Source organism: Desmodus rotundus, chromosome 10 (genome assembly GCF_022682495.2).
Source record: "Desmodus rotundus isolate HL8 chromosome 10, HLdesRot8A.1, whole genome shotgun sequence".
NCBI lineage: Eukaryota > Metazoa > Chordata > Mammalia > Chiroptera > Phyllostomidae > Desmodus > Desmodus rotundus.
Window position 1 is genome coordinate 21,400,249 of NC_071396.1, and position 25,960 is coordinate 21,426,208.

At 50.9% G+C, this 25,960-nt stretch overlaps 1 protein-coding gene across 3 annotated transcripts in view; it reads left to right on the forward strand.

The window, feature by feature from the left end:
• Positions 1-997: 997 nt before the first annotated feature.
• SIPA1L2 (signal induced proliferation associated 1 like 2) overlaps positions 998-25,960 on the forward strand; it is a 189,151-nt gene continuing 164,188 nt past the window's right edge. For all 3 annotated transcript variants that reach the window (XM_053912459.2, XM_053912461.2, XM_053912462.2), the window contains exon 1: positions 998-1,285. The gene's annotated coding sequence lies outside the window, so the exon portion shown is untranslated. The remainder of the gene's footprint in view (positions 1,286-25,960) is intronic.

A 25,960-nucleotide genomic window follows, 5' to 3' on the forward strand; every position in this document is an offset into this window, starting at 1 on the left:
GCACCTATGAAACAATTTACATGAACAGTTTCAGGTAATGCTTCCTCCTGGGTGATCAGCGTCTTATGGGAAAATAGAGAAGATGGATATAAAACGTTCATTTCCTCCTCGTGGGGACACAGACGCCAGAGCGTTTGTTCCTGGGGTTGAGGCCTGCCTGGAGGGCGGGGTGGGGCCTGGGCTGGGCCGGGGCGCCCGGACTGCGTGCCTCTCCGTCTCCTTTCCGACTCCGAAAGGTCTCGGCTCCCGAGCGTCGCCGCACACCGAAGCCCATTCTAAAGTTCTATTTATGCGATTCTCTGTGCAACATCCCACTCCAGCCACCGGGCACAGGGGCACTGCCTGGGAGGTCCGGGGGCCCCACCCCGTCCCCGGTGCTGGCACATGGTAGGGGTACCGTCCCGGCGGTTTCGGGAGTCCGCGAGGCTGGCACACAGCAGGGACTGCCCGTCAGCCGTCTCGTAGTGAACACGGATGCGGCGACTCCGCAGCGTCCAAGGCAGGTGCCCGCGCAGCGCCCGCGGCTGCCGGACTCTGCTCGGCCGGCGATACTCAGGGCTTCGCGGCCCGTGGACCCGGGCGTCAGGAGGGCGCGATTCTCCCAACTTCTGAGTGGAGGCCTGGTCGGGGTCGCGACTGCGCAGGGGGCGACTCGGAGCCTGCTTCGGGGGTTCGCTTCGCCCTGCCAGAGAGGCGAAGGAGTCCCGAGGAGGACGGCTCTCCCTGCAGGCGGGCGCAGGTACGCGGCATCCCTCCTGAAACCTCAGCCTCCTCCTGGGAAGGGGCCCGAGCTCCCAAGGTTCGCGCCGCTCCCGCGCACCGGGGCCTGGGAACCGCGCACCGGCTGCGCACAGATCCCTCGAGCCTCCGGGACGGACGGAGCCAGCGCCCAATCGCGGGGCGGGGCCGAGGGGGCCTGCAGGCGGCGGCCAATGAGAGGTGGCGGCGCGGGCGGGGGGCGGCGCCTCCGGGCCGGCGGGCGGTGGCGTCCGGAGCCGGCGCAGCAGACCCGGAGCCCGGGAAGAGTCGGCGGAGCTCGAGAAGGACGCGGACGGCGGCGGCGGAGGAGGAGCTGCGCCGCGCGCCCTCCGCGGCCGGCCGCCCGCCCGAGCGCAGGCCGACAGCTCCGGCGTGGCCGGCGGGTCCGGCCGCCTTTCCCCGGAGCCCGGCGCGGGCAGAGTCCGAGCCGATGGGCAGAGCGGGGCGGCGGGCGGCCAGGCTGCGGCCCCGGTAGTCGCCGCGCGCTCGCGGGCTGTAGCCGGTCCCGGCGGACCGTGTCTCCGAGGTGCGTGTTGGGCGAGCGGACGGGCCCCTGCGGGTGGTGTCTGGGGACCCGCTCGGCGGGGAGTGTCCCGCGATGAAGGGGCTGCCCCGGGGGGGCTGACGGCCGGGCGCGTTGGGAGTCCGGGGGGCTCAGGCGCCGGGGTCCGGCTCGCTGACGCGCCCGCGCCCCCCCCAGCCCGGTGGAAGCGGAGCCGCCGCGGTTCGTTCTCTCAAAGTTGTCGATCGTCTGGAAGGTTATTTCCGTCTTGGTGACACGCACGCTAATGAGGACCCCCTCTGGGTGTCCGGCGACTCCTCCGTGACTAATCTCCAGGAACAGATGAAAGGCTGCCCGACGCGATGCGGCGGCGCGCCGGGCGGGGCTGTTGCCGAACTTGCCGCGGGTGGCTCCCGGGGAGGTGGTGCCCGAGTCCCCGCCGCGCCGGGCCCCCCTTTGTAGGACCCGAGCGGCCGGCGACCCTCTGGCTCGCGGCGACCTTTCTTCGGAGTTGGATCCTCTGCCGCCGCCCGGGCGCGGAGGTTCGCCGCGTCCTCCGCTCTCGGTGCCGTTCGGTTCCCCACGCTGTTGAAGCTAGTTTGGCCGTGTCCCGGGTGTATCCCCAGGGGCACCTACCGTGAATTTTCAACCGTGCGGCAAACCCGGAGAATCAATTCCGGTTCGTCCTCCAGGAGCGCGAGCCGAGGCTCCTCGGGAAGGAAAACAAGTTGGCATTGCCCCTCTGGGAGGCATTTGTCATCATTAACCTGCTTCGGTTAAATTAATTCTGCCCGAGACGACTCCGGCGTGCGCACTGGAAACATCAAGTGCACTGGGCACAGGATTGTGGCCGCCAAGGAGGATTGGGGCTTAAAATAAAATTGCAGAGATTTTGGATTTTGCTTAGACTTAGACTTGGTTTGGAGAAGGGTGGCTTTTTTTTTTTTTTTAAACAAAGAACCTTGGTGATTCTCATAGGTTTGCTCAGTAAGTTCAAAATAGTCACTCAAATATCTCTTTTCTTTGCCTCTTTTGTCTGCAGTTTTCACTTCTAAATGTTAACACTAGATGGCTTTCTTATGACAGGCATTTAGTGAACCGGGCTTCGCAGTCGCCTATTTGCAACCAGGTCTTAATTTTTTCAGTTTTCCCATTAGTAATGGGAGGGGGCAAAAGTCCAACACTCACTTGCCTTGACACATGTTACTTCCCTATAAATCAATATTTATTTAGTTATCAAAAGGCGGCCCATTATTTCCGCTCTCCTGGAGATGAATTTTAAGAGACAACTTGGTTACTGTTGCTAGTGACAAATTTAAGATGTCTGTTGCATATTTTGACTTACTTGAAGAATTCAAAGTTGTCTGGTGAGATTTGTGAATCTCTTCGACGTTCATTCACCCCTTGATTTTGTAGTTCACGGTGTGATTGGTAGGGGTATGCAAGAATCTGTTCATGGGGAAGTACAATCTTTCTTGAGCTTTTTGCATGCAAACAGCATTGATTCCGGCTAAAACTTTCACTGATGCATTTGGGGGAGAGGTGTAGTTGAAGCATATACGTCTGATTGATACCGAGGGTTATGTTAGGAACATCTTTCTTTTTTCTCTCAGCTGGTAGTTGGTGCCTGGCTTTCATTTTTAAGCACAACCCCTTTTAGGAGAAGTACAGTAGCCTGAAGTTGGCCATTTCAGCAGCAGCCGGTTCTCGGTTATGTATTTTAAGTGCTTTCTTTCTTTCTTTTTTTTTTTAAAGAGAGACCATCGCAGCCTGTCCAAATCTTGCCTAGGTAGGCAAACTTATTTATAAGCTGGAGAAATATCTTGGAATTATCTTTAGAGCTGTCCTTTATTGTGTGTCTCGCTCAGCTTAAAATACAGCATGTCGAATTTGTGTGTTCTAAATCAGAGCATATTCATAAATAGCTGAAGAAAACACTCTCGTAGCAAACATCTGGGAAATAGAAAATCAAGTTAGAGACGGCTTTTATCAGTACCCACATGCCACCTATAGATGGGGTGACGTGAACTTGGATAAGCACCAGTGTGAGCCTTTGGGCAGGAAAAGAAAGCAGGATATAAATTGTAGGAATGGAGGTGAAGCTGCCGGTTTTCCCTGGCTGGTCTAAGCGCACGTTTTCCATCACATGCTTTTGCTTTCTATGTTTTTAAATTTTAGCCTTTCTCCGAGGGCTTTACGTTTGTGGAATGTAATGGGAGAATTATCAGAGCATCATGATTTGGCAGTTAAAGCCCTGTAATATGGGTGAGTAAGCTCCCCCCTTCCCCATCCCTCCCAGGACTGAAATGGTATTTTGAAGAGTTTTTGATACTTGAGCTTAGTAAAACACCTGTCTGCCTTGAGGGATCTTTTTACCTGAGGCAAGAGGGGTAATGGGTTACTCATTTTGAAAATCTATCTGTTCTTGAAAGTGAGGAAATACTGTGAGCTGCCTGAAAGGGCAATTGTCTGGAAATTGACACTGGTTTAAAAGCGCTGTGTTTGGTCATCAAAATTAGCTTAAAAGGGATTGCTCCTTTACTGCAGACTTTGCAGAGAACTGTGTGCATATGCGGGTGTAGCTCGCCGCCCCCCAGCCGTCATTTTAAATGCAGGGTTGTCTTCCGTTTTTAGATTGGGGAAGACATCGAGTCTTTGAATTTATGATCCACTCATGGTGGTAGTTTAGGATTACAACTCCTTTCAAAGACATGCTGACTTTGAAGAAAATGTAGACGGTTACTGTTAACTGAAAAGCAAAGGGGTGTGTGTGTGTGTGTGTGTGTGTGTGTGTGTGTGTTGAACTTGAATGAAATATGCGGTGCAGTCCTAAAGAGTTTAGGAACCCATTTTCCAGATTTTCTGCTTCTATTTAGGGCAGCTAGTTGCTCTGCAGGGTGATAGGCTAGAAAGAGCACTGGGCAAGAAGGACGAGAACTCCCAGTTCTTGCCCCTGCTGCCTGTTGTAAATGACTTTGGATGAAGTATTTCCATGATCTCCTTCAGCATGAGAATTTTAGGTTTCTTTAAACATTTCAAATAAATGCATCAGAGTAATAACAATGACCAATGATTGAGATAATGTACATTTTCTCATGAGTGTGTCTTTATAGTAAGCTTGTATGCGAATGTTAATGAGAGGTATAGCTTACTTGGCTTTCCTTGAAATCATTGACTCAGAAACTGCTTTTCTGTTCCAATCACATTTACCCGTGACTCCTTTTAAGGGAGGGGTAAGAGTGTGATAGGAGTGTAAGTGCTCCAAACTGGAGATAAATCATGTTGATTCTGTCTGAACTTGGTTCATCAACTTCGGTTCCAAAGAGTGGTTTTAGGAAGCCAGATCTGATCCGCAGTAGAGGCTCTCTTTCTGGAGAGATTTTGTATTTCGTGTAACCCAATCCTTGTTCCTTCCTCCTTCCCTCCCTTCCATGTACAACGTGGCGTAGCTAACTTCCACGATAGAACAGAAGAAAAGATGCAGTTGAGAAAAGTGGAGCCTCGTCAGCATCCCTGTACCAGAATGGGCTTTAGGGTTATCGTTCACGTTGTCCGTCCACTTTTTGTTTTCGTCGTTGAACTTAAAAGTGAAAACAAAAGCAAGTTTTAGTGATTGTCGTATTTGTCAGTATGTGACGTTGCTACTTGAAAATTAACACAGCAGTCAATTTTAATTTTAGCCTGTCTCAGAGAGCTTTGCTTTCATGGAATGTAATAGGACAGTTATCAGCGCACCATGATTTGGCAGTTAAGGTTGTGTAACGTGGGTTTGTAAGTCCTGCCCCTGCCACCCCTGCTCCCGAAAGGAAGAATATGCATGTTGTCGCACAGTGTAGAGGAACGTTCTTCCCATCAATAGAGGACGTTTGTTAAAGTTACCTCCACGCATGCGCAGGCATCCCGCCCCAACGCGTGTGCGCTTGTACCCTCTGTGCGCATGTGCGCTTTTTTCCCTACGATGGCTCTAATGGTGCTTACATGCGCGTGTACCCGCCCATACACAGACCCTTTTGCCTCTTGTTGGGCCAGTGAAAACTGCAGTAAGTACCAGGGTGTGGGAGTCACTGACCAGTTCGGCTAACCCTTCTTTGATGATGCTTGGATCCCTTTGTACTCGCACATGGGGCACGAGGTCTCCCAGCAACACCTGAACTCGGCCAGGAGGGGGTGGAGAGCGCACCTTTTTTGATGCTTTTGACCACCAGAAAGTGTCTTGTAACTACAGAGTTGAAATCTTAATTCTCCCTCCTCACTTGAATCCTGCTCCCTGGTGGTCTGCAGAGCTAACCCTTCTATAGAGGTGTTTCAGCCACTCACTGAACAGTACCTGTCCCAGTTGGGCAGGGCACCGAAGTGTTCTCCCACAACCCCTGCCCAGGAGGCAGGCTGTCCTTCCTGCCCGGCATGTCCCACCTGCACCCGTAGTCCAAGTTTACGTCTGTTTTCCGGTGGCCATGCCGCTCTCACTCCGCGAGCTTGCTCTGCACCGAAGCCTGAGGCTTCACTCACCTGCCGCCGCTAAGCCCAGTCTCCTGGCAGGGCCTGACGCGCACGGTGCCTCGGTTTGCTGCATTTTAGCTCGTTCTTCCCACGGCGGTTTTTGGAGTTTCGATTCTGTTATTTAGCACCTTTGCCTGCCCTCCCACAGAAATGCTGCCTGCACGTGAGATCAGACTGTTCTTTCTGTCTTTACCTAAGTTGGTGATAAATTGTTAAACTGGCTGAACCGTGAATCATGTCTCTGGAAGCTTCCTTCCAGGTTTACAAGGAGTCACATTCGTTTGGTTACAGTAAAGTAGTAATGTGCTTAATATTTTATAACTAGTCTGTGTCCCCACCTGTTCCACACGGGTATGCTGCAAGACCACGCCACTCCTCCTCTGCTGGTTCCACTGACTGAGTTATTCTAAGAAGGAAGTGAGCTCGGGTTTCGTGTGTCCCTGGTGGCTGGAACCATACTGTGCGCATGCTTGGTGATTGAGAAATAGTTAATGACTGTCTGAATGACTAGGGTCACCCTGTGATCTGTGACCTCTGGCAAGGTCTTAGGCACCGAAAGGATTATTAAAAAAAAAAATCCGAATGTGGGACTTTGTTAAACTTATTTTTGCAAGATGGTATGTCCTTATTTTGAGTTGTTTGCAGATACCGGGGAAGGGAACCACCATCTTTCCTAATTTTCCTGGTGTTTTAATTAGTTGATGCTCTTCTCTTCCTGATGCACGAGTACACACTCAGCCACAGGGGCCTCCCCCGCCCTGCCACGTAGTGTACTCCATCGTTTTCCCTTCTGCACGGTTGCTAAATCTGCTGGACGGAGCTCCCAGGTCGCTGAGCCGTTCCAGAAATCAAAGTAGTCCAAAGCAGTGTTCAGTTGCTCTTAAGTGAAACAAGCCAGGCAGAGAGCCAGGGGTACAGATTGTTTCTGTGGGAAGTTGGAACTCTTGGGTGAGTAAAAAATTAGGTGTGCCACAGTAAAATTACTGTGTAGACTTTTAAGATTTCTGACTATAATATTGGGTTGGCCATAAAGTTCATTTAGTTTTTTCCCTACGATGGCTCTAATGGTGCTTACTTGTCTTTAACTGCATTCGAAACAATTGTGTTAGATTGTATTGTGACAGCTGTCACATCCGCGTGCATTAAAAAAGGAGCTTATCAATATTGGTGAATTTTTGTGCAGCCATTTTAATATTGAAGGTGGAAGAAGATACGCAACATTTTTGGCATATTATGCTTTATTATTTCAAGAAAGGTAAAAACGCAACCAAAATGCAAAGAAAAGATTTGTGCAGTGTATGGAGAAGATGCTGACTGACTGAACGTGTCAGAAGTGGTTTGCGAAGTTTCTTGGTACTATTGACATTTTGGCCAAATGATCCTTTGCTGAGGGGCTGTCTTCTGCATTGGAAGATGTTTAGCAGCACCCCTGGCCTCCACCCACTAGAAGCCAATAGTGGGAGATAGCCAAGACGCTCAAAATATCCAAATCAATAAAGTTAATGGTAAAAATGAAAAATATGTCTTATATTTTACAGAAAAAACTAAATTGGCTTTTTGGCCAACCCAATACTTTGGGGCACAGTAGCCTGTGTCGTCCATGTGGGAGGGAGGGAGAGGCCTCCCTCTACCCTTTAAGGTTCTTTTGGCCGGTCTGATAGTTCAATATACAGGAGGCACATCAGATTAACAGTGGAAAATAAGTAAATGTAATTACCCGTGTACCTACGGGAACCCCGCACACACGAGAGAGTCAGAGACAGGGAAAATGACGTGTATGTGACGTGCGGAACTAGGGATCAGGTGAGGCATGCCGGGCTTCAGAGTGGAGGAAGGTCATTTGCAGAACGGAGGAAGGTCGTTCTCAGAACGGTAAGAAGAACAGATTCTCAGTAATTAGAAGCTTGTCCTGCCCTATGGATGGGCCCTAAGAAGATTTCTGGTGATAACTATTATTACGGGCAAAGCCCCTAATTTGAATTCTGTAAAGGACACGGAAGTGGTCCTCCTGAGCCCGCAGGGTCTTGATTGTCTTCAGCTTCAAATAATCCTGGTGCCGCAGTGGCCCCTCTGGGGAGGCCTGTCCAGGACGACGCCCCGGTTTCTGGCTCTGCCTTCTTGGCCTGGCTGCATCTGGCTCCTTGTCGAGCAGCGGTACTCCTGTGGTCCAGGACTAGCTCTTGTGTTGATGTTCTGAATTTTAAGGAACACTTTTGATTCTTCATACAGGACAAAGCTGTTTCACGTGTTTAATGCCTTAATCCAAAGAACAGTTACTTCCTGGTAGTGTCTGTCCCCTCTATCAAAATCACCTGTCTCACTACCTGTGTATGTACGTCTGTGTGTGTGTGTTCATATACTTGCACACATGTTTGTGTATGTGTACATGCCATATGTGTGTGTATAACTTTACCAGGCTAAAATGTGGACATTGTAAAAACATAACATTATACATTTTAAGAAGGGGGATACTAAAAATAAGTAGAAATTGGAGTGTTTTCTTTTGCACCCGAGGGCGTGTTTGTTATCCTGGGAAATGCGTGGCCCCAGTCCGAGGCCAATGTCATATCACCCTCTCTTGTTAGAGGTCATGACCTTTTCGAAACAATTTCCAGGGGGCTTGCAGGGGTCTCGTGAGGGAAGCTTCAGACGGGCTATACCCCGAATACACCCTATATTTACTGTGTTCTTTTCCCGAGGATGTTTCATGTTGGCCGGTTTCCTTCCAGGATTGGTTGTGGGTTGCTGAGTTTGAGGTTTCACATTTGGGGGCCAGGAGGGTAATATAATGGGGGATGCCGTTCTGGGAGCGTTTCTAGTTGAACGCAGCTGTTTAAGAAGCACCGTGCTCTCACACGTAGCTGACACCGACCCAGGATCAGGGTAGAAGGACACAAGTAATCAGTGCCGATTAACAGCGCAGGTCTGCTGGTGTGTTACCAGCTGGAACTGGAGCCCACGGTGCAGCCCCCCAGTGCGAGGGAGGCGAGGGGTCCCAGCCTCTCTGGGGAGCCTGTAGCCTGGGAGGGCCCCCACAGCATCTGTGTCCTGAGGCCACGGGCTGAGCCGGCCCTCCTGGCCCACCCTCCCCTCCCCATGTGATGCTGGTTTAATCTGCAGCACTTATCACTGCCTGCCTTTACTGTATATTGATTTTGTGTGTTTATCTTTCAGCCCGCCTCCATAGAACAGAAGTGTCCTTTGGGCAGGGACGTTTCTGGCTCACTGCTGCGGCCCCTGCGCGCCTGCGCTCCTTGCCACACAGCAGGCTCTTAGCGAACAAATATTTATTCAAGGAATGGCTGAGAGCCGTTGTTTGCACAAGGCAGCACCGTGTGCCTTGGCTTTTGTTGAACTAAGTCGTGTTGCCATAAAGTTCTCTTTCCGTGGTAAGTGATCTAACTAAAGGACCTCATGTTATATTTTTTCTGGGTTATTTGAAATGACCCGTGATGCAGCTCTGATGCTGGACTGGTCAAAATGGCGTTTCTGAAGGTGGTAATGAGAGCAGAGGTCCCTCTGCTCCCGCAGGACCTGCAGAGCCCATCAGAGGGCATAGTTCCGGGGAGACTGGGTGCCCTGGGAAGCGGGAGCGTCCTCGCCTTCCTGAGAAGGTGTGCATTAGGCCTTCCCGGGTTTCACAGTCTGGCCCCAGCCGACAGCGGCACAGCATCAGATGGGCTTCCCCTAAAAGCCCTGCTCTGGGCTCGTTAGTAGAGATGGCTGCAGACGATTTCGGGATTGTGCGACGCTACCTGCAGTCTTATCTCTCAGCCCATTAGCCGTGATGATTTGTACAGGAAATAATGATTTCTAAAAACCCATCAGTAGTGTATAGGGCATCTGTATTGAGTGATCACTTTTAATTTAAGGATAGCAAAGGGCATTAGGTTATTACTAATGCCTTAGATGTAGTAGGTGCTCAGTAGCCATAGTTTTAATCTTACAGATAGAATCTCTTATCCTTGGTAGCCTGACGTACTAATTCCCATATTACGTGAAGTTAGGGGGATATCGTGCTATTTCCTCTTGGCTGAAATCTGTGTATTGAGGTAAACCGTGGTGGGAGCTGTAGGCAAGGCTGAGAGATTAGCCTAAGTAACAGTCAAGTCACCTAACTGATCAGGCTGATTGTTTATTTGAGGGTTATTGTAATCATTTCAGTGGAATAATGGATCCATTTTCCGATGTAGAAAGTTTTAAATGATGATAAGAGTGAGGGAGGGAGGCCGATGTTTTTGACTTGGGAACAGAATAAAGAACTTGGGAGAGCTATTTCTAAACGTAAATTTAAGAACGGCTATTGTGTCGAACTTTCGTTTGTGTTTTTGTAAGAGAGAACCTTTATTAATGCAGAAACTGAGGTTTAATGAGAGAGAACATGTGGTTTTCCGAATCTTAGTTCTCAGGGTTTAAACCCTATTTCTTCGCTCCAACTTGCGGGCTCTTTCTTCTTCCCCACGGCTGCCCTGTGAGGTATGGCTGGTCTCAGTGAGTCATAAAAGGAATGAATGGAAGGGGAGAGGGAAGGAGGGAGGGAGGGGAGAAGGTGCATGCATATGGGAACGGTGGAATTATTCAGCCAACTGCCCCTGAAAGGGGGAAACGGTGGCCCAGGGTTGGGCTAATGAGCTTATTGTTCTGGCCTAAAATGCGCCCCCGGTCTCTCTGCCAGTGGGTTGCCTGTTACCCACGAGCAGCTCTGTAAGTCCCGGCAGGCAGCCGGCCTGGCGGTTGGATGGAGTTGTGGAGGCTTCCTTGGGAAGTGGCGGGCTCTCCCGTGGCCGTGCAGAGAGCGCTTCTTTAGCTCCGGAGTCCTTGCCAAGATGAGAGGAAGTACTCTAAGAGGAAAACAGTTTCTGTTTTGCATTTCTGCTTTGCTTAGATTTGCATGATCTTTGTTTTAAGCCAGTTGCCTCTGAGGCCCTAAGTAAGTTTCAGGCGTTTACATATTGAGACAGATTCATCCACAGTACTTCACTCGCCCCAAGAGTAAGTGCTTACAACAAAGAAAATGCCCCCCTGGCAGGTGGAGCCCATGCAGACTTTGTTCACCTTGTCATTGAATGATAAAACATTAACAGCGACGCTGGAATTGGAACGTTCATTGAAATGCTTAGCTGGCTCTGTTCCAGAATATTGTTTCCCTGGTCGGGAAAGCGGGGCGATTTGTTTAAAGCTGGCAGCCAGCCAGTCGGAAGAGCTCTGACGCAATCGTTGCAGTAACCGCTTTGCTCCGACTGCTAATTTTAGGGCAGTTAAATCTGGGTGATGTCTGATGGCTGCTGTCGCCCTGCGTCTGGTTCTGTGCAGCTTTCTAAATCCATCCTCAGCCTGGCACCATAGCGCTGAGCTCTCCCGGGAGCAGGCACGGGGGTGGGGGCTGGGCACGTGTGAGGGGCCGGGCCCCAGGGCCCTCTCAGGAGACTCTGCCCGTAACCTTCCAGTTTTCCTGTCATTCCATCAACAAATGCTGGGCCCCCTCCACGGTGCAGCACCTGGGAGGTGGGGGGGCACGACAGAGAGGACTGCGACTCCAGGCTTCCACCTCTGTGGAGCAGCGTAAGGACGGCATTTACTTGGTTTCCGTGCTGGGTCTGTGAGCTTCAGAGGTTTTCAAACTGAACCTCCACTTTCTCCTTTCCTGGGAAATTAAAACTAAGGAGAGAGACGATAATTTTTCAGAACTAGTTGGAGTGTTATGTAGAAGAGCAAAGTCGGAATTCCTTGCTACTGGAGAAAACAGAGGTGGGCTGAGGGCGTGTTGGGTGGGCAGTGAATGTAAGCCAACTTTAAAATGAGGGTATCTCAACTCTGGCTTTCTAGGATTCCCAGGTGAGTACGTGCGAGGCCCCTGAGGGGCGGGGCCTTGTCACTTCAGCCCCATCCTGCCCCCCAGCTGAGTGTCTGGCACAGTCAGCAAACTAACCAACCGACAGCATTTCAGGCCTCAGAGGCACCTGCTGGTTAGCCCGGAATCCAACGGCCTCCTGCCGCAGATCCAGGAACGTGAGCAGTGTCTGAACAGCCAGGCCTGCTGTAGGGTGGGGCGGCCTTCTTCGGCCGTGAACTCACGACGCTCTTACTGTAAGCGTTCTGGCCGAGGGACGGCCGGGTGTCAGGTGTGTTAGGGAAAGACTCCTGCGTGAACGAGACCCGGGGATTACAGGCCCTGGTCCCCGCAGGCGAGAGACTCCGTGGTCCCCGAGCATCTGGTGGGTCTGCCCAGTCAGGAAAACATCGGAGGACAAGGTAGGAGCAGAGTGAGGCCTCGGAGAGTGGTCAGGATGTGAACTTTTGTGGAGTGGCTCTCGTGCGCACCGGCATTCCTGGCTCGGGGCTGGGGGGCGGGGGCAGCAAGTACGAATCAAATGCCTGCTGTTCGTTTGGTCGTAGTGCCGCCTGCATCGGCCCGCGCTGCCCAAAGCCACCCTCACTTTCTTGCCCGGTTTAGGGTTTGCAACGCCAGACCTGGGTTTTATTAATAAAAGCAACACTAAGGAGACTCGATGGACAGTATTTTCAAAGTGGTGATTGAACTTGTTCATCATCTAAGATGCTCAGTTCGATTTCTTCCCCATTGTAATTTGCTTAAAGTTACAGAATGTGTCATAGGGCTAGAGGAAAAAAAAAAACGTTTTGTACTCTTCAGAGGTGGAAAGTAAGTGATTTTTCAAATCGAGATGTAATGGACATGGCATTATGTTGGTGTCAGAGGCACAGCATAATGATTTGATGCTTATTTATAGCGCATATTATCACAGGAAGTCTGGTTAACATCCGTCACCACACACACAGTTACAACTTTTTTATCGCGATGAGAAGTTTTTAGATCTACCCTCTTAATAACGTTTAAGTACACAATAAGGCGTTATTAGCTGTAGTTACCACTATTTTGTGCGGAGAATAACACGCACACACAGTGTTATATCTGCAATTCAGGGCCACGTGTTTTCAGACTTTATATTTAGGAATTTATAACTGTTGGTGATTGATTCACTACCAGGGTGACTTACTTTACAATTGCTGTGAATAATCAGAGTTTGGGGCGTAGGCGGCCTTCGTCCTGTGCGCACTGGGGGCTTCCCTCGTGCGAGTCCCCCTGTGTCGCTCTGGGGGGCGGTCGGTTGCTTCGGGGGACGTTCCTGTTTATGTCCCATGAAGTAAGAGTAAGTGCCGGGCAAGATGCGCCTCCTCCTTTAATGTGCGAAGCAAGAGACCCCAACATAATCATCCTTTCCCTCAACTCTTTCTCATGCACATTTTCAAACACAGACCAGTTGAAAGAATGTGGGGCGTGGTGGGCAGCCGTGTACCCACCACCCAGATTCTACGAAGGGTTAACCTTCCACTGTATTTGCGTCATGCACGTCCACCCGCCTCTGCCTACCCGTCAGTCCGTCTTTGCATCTATTTCAGAGTAAGTCTCACAGAGCAGTCACTGCAGGTTGCTGCCCAGCACTTCAGTGCGCATACCATGAATAAGGGGGAACGTTTTAAATTCCCCTCAGGTGACATTTATCGACCAAAGTGCATGAATTTGAAGAGTGCCGTTTTGTGAGTTTAGGCAAATGGGCGCACCCATGTCACCCCTGCTTCTATTAGGGTAAATCTGATAGTCCAGGAAGTTCTCCCAGTCCGTTCCCAGTCAGCCGTGTCCCCTTTTTTTTTTTTTTTTCCTTGGGTAGTTTTGCTTTTTCTTGAACTTCATGTAAGTGGAACCATGCCCTCTCATGCGAGGCTGCTGTCACTCGGCATAATGTTCTTCCGCTTTGTCACGCACCTTTAGAGATGTTTTAACGCCAAGCTTTGCCTTCACCTGGCTGGGTCAAGTAGCCTTTTCAAAGATCATATTGTCAAGTGATATAAGAAGCCATTTCTTTTAGGTACTTGTGTATTTTTATTAAGTCTCATCTTCCCCTGTCCCAGCAGGGATGTGATGGTGATACCCGACTTGGCCACGTTCTGTGTGACTGGGTCTCTTCCTGCCTCCCGCGCTCACATTCTGAAAACCAGGTGCTTTTGGTTGGTTTGGGAACACCGGCCGCGGGGCGGGCTCCCACCTGCCTGGCGTCTCCAGCCAGGCGCTCTCGCTCCTGAGAAGCCGGGTCCTGACATGTTACCTATTTATTTGTGTGTGTGCCACTTGGAAAACTTTAGGTAAAAGTAAATGCAGCAGTTGATTTTTGCAAAACCTTGTAAAAGAAGTTTGAAAGGAAGTAGTTTTTTTTTTATAAGACATCTCTGAGGAATGATTAATTGAAGTAAAATTTCCTGACTTCAGTTTTGCGACACTACACGAAGGAGATGAGCCAATTGAACCTAAAACATTAGGAGACGTAAATAAAATTCTAGTTGGCTTACTAATAAAATTCTGTACTTAGTCAACTGCCCCATCGCTGCACCCGCTCTTACTGAAGTTCTGAGTTGCTAAGTCATTCCAGCCATGAGTAAAGCCGCTAAGTTTTCATCAGCAGTCCTGGTTTAACGGGTTTCCCTCTATTCGGTGTGCTGTCGGTATGCGAAGATTGTTCTTTAAGGCTCTGTCAGTTGGGGTGGTTCTGCCCGCTCTAAAAGACACCCCAAAATGCAGTGTGTAGACAGGAGCCAAGTTGACGTCTTGCGCCCCAGGTCTGGGTAGGTGGCTGCTGTCCTCCTCCTGACCCCTGGGGTCCAAGCTCCTTCCCTCTTGTTTTTCACCGCTGGGCCTTGGCCTTGGCCTCACTGCTCAAGGGAAGCCCACTGGGCATGTCTGCTGTCAGGCTGGCTGAAGAGGGAGGGGCCCCCGGGAGGGGGTCCTCTAAAGGCCCCACAGGGTCTGCACTGCTCTGCCCCTCCCTCCGGGGGGGGGGGGACCGAATAGACTGACCACCCCGCTTCAGAGGCGCTGGGACTGCCAGGTAGGTGACTGTCCCTGCACCTCTGCCCGAGTGCTGTGGAACCGGGTTGCCTGTTAGATGGTGCGCTCAGGTGCAGGCGCCCAGGGTTCCGATGCTGACCTCGTGTTCTTCTGTGCAAGGCCCCCTTTGGGGAGGGACTCAGGTTACGGTGGTCGGGAACCATGGGCACTTTCGTTCCGGACATGGAGTGACTCTTCTAATAATACTTTCCTCAGGTGATTTTTTTTAATTGCAGGAAGTGCTGTCCTGTTCAAGTGCAGCGTAGGTCTGGGTGGAGGAAGGGAGGGTGGAGTCTGATGCCAGTGAGGTGGTGGGCAGGTTCTGTAACTGTGAAAGGGACGTGGATGCGCAGATGTAGGAAAGGACCCAGTCCCCCTGTTTAGAAATCAGACGCAGTCGAAGGTGTAAGAGGCCCTTGGCGAATGGAGTCACGGAGATCCTTTACTCAGGAGCCAGGGCAGCGCCCATTTCTGGGCCACAGACGTTCCCAGTGGCTGCAGGGAGCCCCAGCTGGCATGCCGTTCAGAAGGCAGTTCCTTTGGAGTCGGGGGCCAACTCTGGCTCTGAGAGAGGGGCAGTGACGGGTCGTGGGGCAGATCCTGCCGTGATGTCCTCTCCTCTCTGATGAGCCGACGTTACACTGCTGCCACCGAAAGATCTTTGAACAGACTTTGCCACCACTTCGGGAGTCTCTTGAAGTGACAGTGAAGTGGACTGTGCGTCTCTTCGAGCCCAAGGGGTCAGGGCAGTGCACTGTGGGTGCCAAGGGTGTGGAGGTGCAGAGGGGCCACTGTGTCAGGCCCAGCCCTGGTTCCCTAGAGTTACCCTGCGGGTTTGCAGGGGTGTGCAGAGTAACCCCTGTGGTGGCACACACACGTGTCTTTCAGGTTCACCTCCTCACGTCCTGATGTGCGTGATCATCGCCCCGTTTCCTCCAAAACGTTTCAGAGAGGAGACTTCCGCTCTGAGCTGCGGGACTCTCCGGCTCTGGGCTTAAGCTCTTTTCCTTGGGGTTTGGAGCATCCGTGTTCTTGAATGAAGATCTGCAAGAGAAGGAAACTTAGTGTTCGGCTTGCAAGCATTGCTTTTCACCGACAAACGCAAAGTGGGGAACTAACTCCTGGTTGCAATAAGCGACCCTAAACATTGTTTCTGAGGATGGAAAGGCTGCCCGTGGTGATTTGATCAGGTGCCCCACGGCATTTGCATCATCTGGAAGTGGTCCCATTTCCTCTCGATTGCTGTTATCTGCTCAGGAAACGTTACGGATGGGTTCTGCTGACTTTGCTGATTTTGCCAATAATTTAAGCATGGAAGGATTCAGGGAACCTCCCGAGCGGTAAGAACACAGCTGCTAAGGATAACAGAGAAGAGGAGCATTTCTTGAGCCTTCATTTGGTTGGCGAGTGGGAGCAGGAGCCGAGCAGCTGCAGACGGGGAGTTGTCAGCTTTGGGGAGTTTTTTACGTCTTTTTGTTTGTAGTGAACAAAAGGGCAGAGTGGAGCTTAGTCAGCGAGGTCAAGTGCATATACGCACAGGTTGAGGACAGGACTCCGTCTCAGCTGGAACGTTGCACACGCAGGGAGGAAAGCTCGCCTGTGGTTTCTTGGTGTCCGACTCAGCCCCGTGTTCCCATGCCCCACAGTCTGTGTGCTTTGACTTAACCAGTAACGGGCAGACAGTGACATTGGCCTCTGCCCTGTAGCGCACTGTTCCATCAGCCAGACCCTTCGTCTTCTGCTTTCGCTGTCACACGAGTCCTCGGCAGCCCCTGCGGGGAGCGTGGGCCTGTGTTGCACGTGATACCAAGATTGTTGGTCGGAGAGTTTGGAGGAGGAAGGGAAGGCTTCCAGAGGAGGGAGGTTTCTCAGGGGTCACGTCTTCATGGGAAGAGGCGGAGGAGATGCTGAAGAATTGCGAATATTCTAGTAATCTTCACAGAAGTGGTTTTCCACAGCACGCTGCCCCTCAGCTTCTCTGCTGCTGTTGGACCCAGAATGAAGACTGCGGGGGATCCCTGAATCCTGCAAGCGACGTGGACTCGGTCAGCTCACACCCTGTTGGCTTCTTGTTGCTCAGGTGTGCAGGGTACCGTTCTCTGGGTTAAAAAGCCCACGGCCCCCGGATGGTCATGTTTGGTGCTCCCGGAATGGAGATGGGCTGAGTCACCTACGTCTAGAGTTGTTTTGCTGTTATATCTTTGTGGTTCTGGAATCACCACTTGGAGGTTTCTGAAAGGCGGACCTTCTAAATCTCTTCGTAGTTGTATCTCTCCGTCGTTCAGAGTTTTTAGTTCTTGCTGCATCCTTCTGAATGTTCCGATTCCACCCAGTTTCCGGCTTTGCTGGACGGCAGCTCCATGTCTGGCACCTTTGGAGAATGTGTAGGACCCCTTGACCGCGTGGCGGGGGTTGTTCTAGACCACCCGTGCTCGCTTTTCACTTCTTGTCTGGGATTTCTGCAGCCTTTCCCATCAGGACAAGGGGCCTGCAAAATGATTGTGTAAGGGACTTATAAAAATAATATTTTCAATAATTTCTCTTCTGGAGTAGAGACATTGTTCGTTCATCCTCTCAGTATTTTTGAAAGTATTTCATTTAAAACAACTATGGAAATGATCAAGGATTTTGCTTCCTGACACTTCCGTAATCCTGAGTTTACTCTTTTCTTGGTGTGAGTACTCTCGGTATTAAAGATAACACAAAATAGAAAAGCCCCGGCTTTTATTATTAGATTTAACACCTAAAATTACATTCCTATGAGTGTAATGACAAAAAAACATAACCTAGGAAGAGAGAAAAGCATTTAAAGAATCGTACAGTTCCCAGGAATTGTGCATGTAGGAGATTACTGTAACGAGTCACGCTTACATGTGTAACTTTTTATTGTTCTGCATCGAAACCAAACAAAAGCTAGGCATAAAAGAGCAGTTCTCCATATTACATGCTAATAACACAGTTTGAACAGGTACTTAGTATGTTAGTAGTTAAAGATTTTAATGTGATGAATAATACTGATTTATCTAGTCAGGGTCATGTGGATGACATGCTATTTGCAGGGGATAAATGTATCCAATAGTTTCTGTGTTTTATTTTATTAGCTGATGGACATGGAAGAAGAGATTTTAAAACACTCTCTGCAAGTTCAGTGTATTCATTTTAAACCTTTACCCAAAAAGTAACCGAGTGGTGGAATTCAAAGTTTATCTTTGATCTGCCATTGGCAGCCAGGTCTAACAATGTGTTCTGTGAATTACTCCTGTATTTGTCTTCTGGTGAACAAAAGGGATTCTGGATTTTGTGTACTTTCGTGTAACAGTGGACAACTAACCATGAAATATCACAGTTGTTACACAGCCCGAAGGGGCGTGATGGTCCCGGGACCCACCAGACCAGTTCCGCAGCTTTCCAACGTTCTCCTGCAGTTGGATGTGGGTGGGCATCCTGAATTATTAGCTTTCAGAGAAAGGAGATTAAAATTCTGAAATACCAACCATTAGAAAAGTGTTGTTTAGCAGCTGCCTTGTCTTTGAAGGGGGGATGTGGATTAGCATTAGATAATGTTTGACCTCAGTAGACAGGCCTAGAGTGCGGAAGGAGCTGGAAGATGGGGAGTCCTTGGAAGATTTGCTTCTGTGCTGTGAGAGTAAGACAGAGCGTGGCCCGCCAGGGCCCCTCTGGACAGGCCGGCCTGCCTGGCGCGCGGCGGGCATTTCGGGCACCCTGCCTCTCTCGCCTGGGGTGCGGGACGGCTACCCCTTGCACACAGACCACCTCGTGCTTGTAAAGTGTGCACGGGGGTATGGGTGTGCAGCATGTCGGGAAAACTTGTGTTAAGTGGAGTCGCTGGAGGACTTCCAAAGGTGAAAATAATTTTTTTTAAATTCGAGGAAGACGGTACGGGTAGCTGATGGTGTGCTCAGAGGGTGGAAGACGAGGTGATGCTGAAGGACAGGGCTCTGGCCTGTGGGTTCCAACCCATTGCTTTGTTTTCTGGTCTTTCAGAGTCTCGTCCATGTTGCAGGCGGCCTGTCCTCTGCAGCGGTCCCCCAGGGGACACTTGTGCTCTTGTGGGAAACTGCGCCTGGTGAGGGGTGTGGTGTGGGTGGGAGTGGGCACGTGACCAGCCCACCCTACACCTGTGCCTGAAGACTTCAAGCACAGCCGCTCTGCAGTGGCCCGGGTCAGAGGCTGAGCGGAGGGGGGAGAGGCAGTGCACCTCCCTCACCTGTCCGCCCTAGCACCCCACACCTTCCAGGCCAAGCTCCGCACGTTGTAGTGAAGGGGAAGGTTAACAGCTGTGGTGGGGGGTTGGGGTGAGGCATTCACCCCCCGTGACAGAGTCACATTCGGCCCCTAGAATGTGTGCGTGAGTGTGAGCGTGCTCACTGCAGTATTAATTATAACGTGAGAAACTGGCAATACTGCAGTGAGACGTTAAATTATGGTTCTTCATGTGATCAAGTAATTTAAGTCAATTAAATATCTTGTTTTATAAGGCCATTTAATGACATGGGAAAATGTTCACAGAATACTAAATGAAGAAGTTTTCTTGCTAAGCAGCATGCATAATAGATCGCAGTCGCGTGGGGAAATGAAATGCGCCCGTGTGTGAGCAGAGCAGGAGACGCCGAAACTTTCCCGGTGGTTACTGCCTGCGGTTGTGTTATGAGTGATTACCGCTTTTCTGTTTTTTGCATTTGTTTTCCAGTTCTTCTCAAATGAACACAATTTTATGATAAGAAAAAGCACGGCATGAAAATGTTTGAATTACATGACTCGGTTATATATGTTCTTTGAAAGCTGGTGTTCTGTTTTCAGTATCGGCTCCTGGCTCAGTGTAGCTTAGATTGTTTTCTGGTAATCTTCCTTGATTTGTTCTTCTGATTGTGTATATTTACCAGCGGATTTCAAGGCAAGTAGTTAGCAAGTATTTACTAGGTACCTACTATGTCTAATAAATATGTTTTGGGTCCATGTTCTCTCCCATGAAAGCGTTTATAATCTAGGTATCATGTAGTAGATCGCCTGTGAAAATCATTTGCTTATCTTGTGTGTTACCGTTTAAACATTGTATATCTTTAACTTTTTGCCTATCATCTTTCATTTACACTTGTTACATAGGAAATATGCATATATGTATAATTTAATTTCAGGAATTTTTTATTATTAATAATATAATGTATTGGTAAGGCACTGAATGACTTCCTTTTTATACACGTTATTTTATTTCACCTTCACAGCAACCAGTCCTTTACAATGGGGCATCTTTCTTAGTTGGTATGAGTTAAATTATAGACTTTGGCATTTAGTTTAAAAATACCGTTAATGCTCTTTTTTCAGTTTGAGAGCAGAGATCCTTTGACTTATTTTTAGCAATATAATTGCTGCATGTATTTTTAGCACTGTAATTGCTAGCCTTTGATATTATGCTTTCTGACATTTACATTAAAAATAAAAATTAGCTAATTTGTAAGTTATAAGGTCTCAAAAGGACAGTTCATTCTTCTTCCACACCTGTTAATGGTTCTGTTAAGACTCTGAAATGGCTCATTAAATTAAGTGCCGTGTCAGAGGCCGATTGTCTCTCTCTGGGTTGGTCTGCGTGACTTACGGAGCATGACTTAGGAAGGAGGATTGAATGGCGACCCGAAGTCGGCTCTCAGTATCTGCCGAGTTGTAGTGATTGTCGATGAGACGAATTCAGAGAGCAGGCGGGCCACTTCCTGTGCCGTCGCAGAAGGTGCCTGTGAAGCAGATCCCGCGCTACGTCCTTGAAACTGCTTGCACGCAGTCGCCTCACATGTGCGAGGCCCAGGTGCATGGCCTGCGTGTGCCTGGACCCTGCGTTCTGCCAGCTGGGTCGAAAGCAGTGACGGCGGTCCGGCCGTGTGGTGTGCTGTTGGAGAATCAGAGTCCCCTGTTTTTCTTACAGTTTTTAACATTGTATTTCACTGGCCATCGTCATCTCAGTGGGAGGAGTGTGAGGGTGAGAGTCACTTTCATGCAGCGTGGTTCTTGACCACCTGCCAGGGTCAGGTGTTTTGGGCCCGTGCACCTTGACATCCACGCCCCTAAAAGGGGCGTCAGTCCAGCTGTGAAAGGAGGTCATGAGACCGCAGAGGATGTTTATTGGAGTGCTTTGCCTGCTCCCTGGCACACCGTCGGGCTCAGTGACCCTTGTGACGATTCCTCTCGTGTGTTACGAGCTCTCCATGTGCCAACAGGAGGGCGCAGGGAATGGCGGTGGCTGGAGATGAAATGATACTGCTGCCTGTGAAGCCCAGCGAGTTTTGAATGAACATTTTTTTTTTTAAGTCAAAACAGTAAGGATATCAAGTGTTTAGTCCGGAGTCATACTCCTCTCGTTAATGTAATGAGGGGTAGGAGCAGAGGTGGTTTGAAGACAGTTGGCCAGGATTCTGGTGGGAGGGCTCCTCAGGCCTTGGCACCTGCTGGAGCCTTGGAAGGCTCTTAAGCTGTGACAAGGGAGAGTCCTGAGTCCCCTGCTTGTAGGGCATCCCGCTGGTGCAATCAGGTCCATTTGTCTGAAAGGTGCCCTTCGACAGGTGTTAAAAGAGGTGTGGATGTGGCAGATGACAGAAGAGAGGCTTTTAAAAGTGGATTGTGGATTGCATATGTGTCACGTCCATTTCTGTTAAACTTCCCGAGCTTAACTCCTGGCTGTCGAAGGTATCAGTTTGCTGGACATCCTGTTTCTTAGTAGGCAAAAACAGGCAACTCACATCTTTCTGACAGTTTCCGTTAGGGCTCAGGAAAAGATTACCTTGGTAGTCTTGTAGCTGCTGTTGCAGCAAGGCCTGAGGGCCCCAGTGGGTCCTTGCTTGTCACCGCATAGGAGGTGAGTGTCCAGAGCTCGCTGTGGCCTCATGTCCACCAGCCCTCCTGCCCCTCACTGCTGTGGTTCCTGGTTGTTTGGACCCTCCAGCCTGCCCTCAGGCCCCATCCTTCGGACTTCGGCTCATTTTGACCCTGGTGAACCCCGCTTAGCGCACCCCCGTCTCTGTCCCCTTGGCTTCGGCGGCAGCGCTCTCTGCGGCTCTCTGTCTGCCTCTTGTCTTTCCTTCTCTGCTGTGGCTTGTCTGTTCCGCCCTGGATCCCTTTGAAATGTCGGGGTCCCTTTGGTCCCTTCTCCTGCCTTCCTAAGTGGCTTCTTTTGCTGCCTCAGTGACGATGACCCCACATCTTTGCCCGTCCGACTTTCCCCACTGCCCTGGCCACCTTCCTTGGGTGTTCTCGACACGTGTCGAAGTAAATGAGTGCGTTTTGGGCCCCTTGCCTCCCCCCCAAATACCTTTTACACTCTCTGCTGCTACTGCGAATGTGGTGGCACCATCCACCTCACCTGACAGGCCAAGTGTGTGACCTCCGAACGCAGTCCCGGTGCCGCCCCTGTCCTCTTCGGTGCTGGCATCTGCCCAGCCTGCCTGAGAAAGGCCTCTCGAGTCTGTCCTCTTCCTGTCCACCGTTCCTGCGTTACCTCAGGACACGTTGGCCTGCGAACTTTGAAATCACTGCTTGGCCTGGGTCCACCATGGTAGCCACTACCCACGTGTGGTGACTGAAATGCCAATCAACTAAGATTAAATAAAGACACAAATTTGGACCCGCAGTCTCACAAGCTGCCTTTCAGGTGTTCGATGGCTGGTTGGTGGTGGCCAAAATGGACAACACAGGCGGGACACTCTCATCACCGCAGAAGGTCCTGTTGGCCCTCGCTGTCCAGCTGAGCCCCCCGCCCCCAGCTCTCACCCCCTCCACTGCATCCTTCCTGTCGCCGCCGGCATTGTCTTCACAGAGCAGCGATCAGTTGTGGCATCCCCTTCTTAGAAACCTCTGTTGGGTGCTTGGGTACCAGCTGTGCCCCTCGCCAGGGCAGCAGGCCCTCCCTGCCCTGCTCCCGCACCCCGTCATCTCCCTGCCCTCCACACTCAGGAACTCCGGCCCTCACACTCTGGTCCACGGACGGCCCTGCTGCTTCTGTCCCCCTGCACAGCCCCTCTCTGCTTGGAACGCCCCTCTGCCCTGTGGGCTGCAGGCCTCCCACACACCATCTGCCTTTCGTGGGCTCACAGCACATGGTCGCTGTGCTGGCCTTTCCGTTTGAGGGGTCTCTAGGGCGTGGTCTGCCGTGGTTTTGTCTTTGACCTTTGGGATCACTTTGTAAAACACCACATACTCCCTCTGGTGTTTTTTTCCCCCCTTTTATCACAAGTTCAAATGATTTATTTTGGTGACTAGGAAGCAGAAAACGTTTCACATCTTGTAAGACGAAAATAATCTGAGGGTCGACTTAGTTGGAGTAAGTCTTTGACGGTACAATTTGGGAGAATCGCTGAAGATGTAAAAGACTTCAAGGAAGTTTGTTATGTGTGGGGTTTCTCTAACTTGAACGTTTGGCCTTTTGGGGAAGAAGTCTAGGTATATTAAGAGAACTCATCATTACCCTGTGTTTCTTTCTGTTTGTTCCTGAATCCGGAACTATCCGCAAAGGTGTCGCCCCCAACAGAAGTCTGGCTAAGACACGTAACATCGGGAAGGCTTATGAGTTCAAGGGCTTCCGATGACATTTTCAAGAAGACTTTCTGATTATTGGCATTTTGAATTACTCCTTCGTGCGGTGCCCTGGAGGTTTTTGACTTGGGGGGAAGACATTTTGAACTTGGGAGCAGTGCACCGTGGTAGGATTTCAGTGAGAGAGGAGGTGGGGAGATGTGGGGGGAGGCACCCATTTCCAGGCGTAGCACGTGTGGGAGGTGAGGCTCTAGAAGCTGTTCCCTGAAACTCCCCTTCACCTCTCACCGGTCCCCTGAACTGGGCACACAGATGTCCGGGAGCATCTCAAGGGCCCTGAGCCTCGGTTGGAAGACTGCACTCTAGACGGGGCTGTCTTTAACTCTGTCTGTCCCAGGGCCTGGCCTGGGGGCGGCCTGGTCTGGGGCTGGGTCAGCGTTAACTCCCCACAGCGCCCCCTCCTCACAGCGGCTCCCCTGCTTTCCCTGGAGGTGCAGATGGGGACCGCTTCTGAAACCTCCCCTCCCTGAGAGTGTGTCTCCTGGGCACCACTGGTCACAGGAAGCAGGTTGCTGATGTGCCTTGGGAAGGAGTGGAAGTATTTTTGTCACAAGAAACAGTGTTCATGGAGGGCGGCGTGATGGGATCACGCGTTCTGTGACCGGCTTTCTGGGATGGTACAGAGGATGGCCGCCGCGGCTTGCTCCGGCCGTGGGGCTGCGGCCTGGGTGTCCCGAGGCTCTCCTTTCTTCTTCCCGGGGTTCCTGCGGCCGTCTGCTCTGGGACCGGGGTGCTCTGGGCAGCAACCAGGGTCCGCCTTCTGCGGGCTGCGCGGCAGCTCAGAGGTGGGCTGCACCGTGTCGTCCAGCAGGCGTCTCTTTAATTCAGGTTGTCACCTCTCACAGGAAGTGACATAAACAGACACTCTCAGGCAAAACACCAAAACAGAGCAAACCAACCAACCAGCCTCATACACAGGGGTTTGGTCTCGGTCGTCTTAGCGACCCGTCTGTCTCGTCTGGCCGCACCCAGCTCCTGCGTGCAGGGGTCAGGCCTTGGCCCGGAGGAGGCACCCCTGCCCTCACAGGTGTGGAGTAGCGAGAATAAGCTAGAAATACTTGATTGAAAATAAAAGGTAGTGTTTATTTTGGTCCTAACTTATTAGGGAAGAGAACTGGAAAAAAAAGTTGATTTCATAATTTTGTTTTCAGAATGTGCTTTCTTATTTTGCTTAATACAGCACAGCACAGACATGCAAAGAATTGATTTTTAAATTTTTTTGGTACCTCTTGTCACCAGCACTGCCCCTTCCTTTGAAAACCCGAAGTGGGGGTCCTCTATCCTTCCAGAGCTCAGCTTCAGGTCCTTTGTCATCCATGGCCAGCATCCGCTAAGCCCAGTCTTATTCTGGGGCTGGTTCAGGGCCAGGGTGCCCCTTGGAAGGCCGTTAATGCCGCACGGATTATTGGCCCCGTGTCTGGCAAGGGCCCCACACACTCGCGAGTTTCCTTTCTAATCACTAGTGTATTCCTCCTTACCGTTTCTCATCTGATGAGTCTGAGTCACACACACATTCCGGAAGCTGCTTCTTATCTCTGACAGGAGATGCATAGGTAGATAAGGGCCTCACAAAAGGTGTGTGGAGTATTTCCAAGCAACACTTGTCAGCGGAGCCTTCTCTGATTGCGTCCTGGCCTTCCTCCGGAGGTTCGGTGATAGTCACTTACTTCCTCGGGAGACCCAGGCCTTGCCCACATCTGTGATGCAGCAGGAGGCTCTGGTCAGGGCTGCCACAGGGGACCCGGGAGGGGCTGGGCTCAGGGCTCAGGTGAGGCAGTCCTGCTCCAGGGTCCTCGCCTTTCCAAACCTCTCGGAAGCCGTCACGTGGTTCCTGCCATAAGCCACACGGGGTGGGCTCATAGAGGCACACACCATGGATTGTGGGGTTCCTGGGATTGGTTACACGTTTGGATCTGATTATGTAAGTAGGTGAGACAACTTCCTGCAACCGGTAAAACTTTGCCTTTGGCCAAAATCCTTACTGGCAGAGCTTCACGGAGAAGCTGTCAGGGTTCTGCTGTCCTGAGTCCTCCTGCCGAGTGGAGCGTCAGTGGGCTGCCGGGTGCAGGAAGCAGCCACCGGGCTCCATCCCCTGTGATAATCACTGAGCCGTCACTGGCTTCAGTATGGGTGGCTTTGCCCCAGCGGCTGTGTTCCAGGGGTCCACCAGCACCCCTGTCATCTGTTTACATCAGAGTATGGCCCTGGCTGCTGTGGCTCAGTGCACTGAGTGCCTGCAAACCAAAGGGTGGCCCGTTTGATTCCTAATCAGGACACATGCCTGGGTTGCAGGCCAGGTGCCCAGTAGGGGGCGTGCAGGAGGCAACCACACATTGATGTTTCTCTCCCTCTCTTTTTCCCTCCTTTCCCCTCTCTCTAAAAATAAATAAATAAAATGTTATAAAAAAATAAAACAGTATGTAATCCGAATGCAGGACTGCCAACCCCATGTTCTGTTCCAGTTTTAAAGCACGTGACCAGGGCCCTTCACCTGGTGGACACACACTGTTTGCTAAGGTGAGTTATGATACAGGATCCGGTGGAATTCAGGTTGTCAGGAAATTGCTTGGTCAGCAACTGCCGCATTAAATGTAAATGAACAGGCTAAAACCCCCCAAAGTTTGGAAGTCTTTTATTGGGGGGACGGTGTCACATACTTGGGACCAGCTGGTGGTCAGAGAACGAACTCGTCTCTTGGAGGCGTC